The following is a 1510-nucleotide window of genomic DNA, read 5'->3' on the forward strand; positions in this document are numbered from 1 at the left end:
GGTCATATTGCCAATTTAGCCAATAAAAACACACGCACTGTATATTTGGTGTTAATTTGCTTCAGTTTTATATTACATTATATTACATTAATCCTATTTCGGCCAAAGTTCTTTCGTCACACTTCTGTGACCTCATCAGTGGTCCTTTGCTTTCTTCTTTCTTATGTGTGTCTCACCTTGCTAACTATCAGCCATGTTGTATGGCTGACATTTAGCAAGGTGAGACACACCATGTCGCGTACATATGATTGTGATGCGTGTGCCTAGTGTACCCTTATCAGACGGCTAGTCATGATGGCTATATTGGGCTTTGTATATTTTACCAAAGTGTCAATTTGATGGCATGCACTGCTCTCTCACTCAATAATAATAACAATAATAATAACATCGAAAAACACCTCAGGAATGAGAACCTAGGTTCGAAATGTCCCAAAGACACCTAATTAAGTCTGGAGGGTATCATCCGAAACGCTGCGTTAACAACAAACAAGACGAGGACATATATCCATCAAATATAGATAATGTAAATAAAGTAGATGTTATTAAAAGAACATGTAAATATTGTGTGAAACAAAACTTGTGCGGCAGTCTATTTTTCCTAGAAGTGTTTTCGTAAATAATATATATATATATAAGCTTACTATTAGAATATATATACACACACACACACACACACACACACACACACACACACACATATATATATATATATATATATATATATATATATATATATATATATATATATATATATATGCATACATACATATATAAACTTGCTTTTAGCAAATTTTGGGATGCGTGGCATTCAGTGAATGAAAAATGCTTTAAATACTACAGAAACTACACCTAGGGCAGACACAGAAGAGCTGTAGTTTTTCATGAGTTTTCGACCAAAAAATAATAATAATCTGTATCGTGCCTTTAACGATAATTTCGTATATCGGAGGAAACGGCAAAATTTGCGTAGATTTAGGGCTCGGTCAAGTAAGAAATTACTGGGTGGACGTAAGAAAGTAAACAAATGCAATTTGAAACGATAGATGAATACAATAAATAAAGTCTTTCAGCCAAACACGAGAATAAATATTAACACCAAGATGAAATCCTCTACTGGAAATAAAAAAGAAAATTAGTAAGACAGGAGAAAATTTTGACCGTAACACTTGGAGTCCAGTGGTTAAAAGACAGAGAAGGGGAAATTAATCACGGGTTAAGTGTGAGCATGAGATAAGAGGGAAGAATAGGAGAGAAGAGAGAGCGGGAGGGATAGAGAGAGAGAGAGAGAGAACAAGTGAAGAAGGGGACATGGATTCGAACTTGGCTGTACGGTTTAGAAGCTCCATGTGCAAGTTCGTGCCTCCGGGTTCAGAGCAACTGCGTGCCACTTTGGAGAAGTGTCTTCTACTAATATCCCCGGACCAGCTAATGCAATATAAATATGGAATCTGAAAGAAGCTCGTCTTGCATTATACACACACACACACACACACACACACACACACACACA

Source organism: Octopus bimaculoides, chromosome 10 (assembly GCF_001194135.2).
Source record: "Octopus bimaculoides isolate UCB-OBI-ISO-001 chromosome 10, ASM119413v2, whole genome shotgun sequence".
NCBI lineage: Eukaryota > Metazoa > Mollusca > Cephalopoda > Octopoda > Octopodidae > Octopus > Octopus bimaculoides.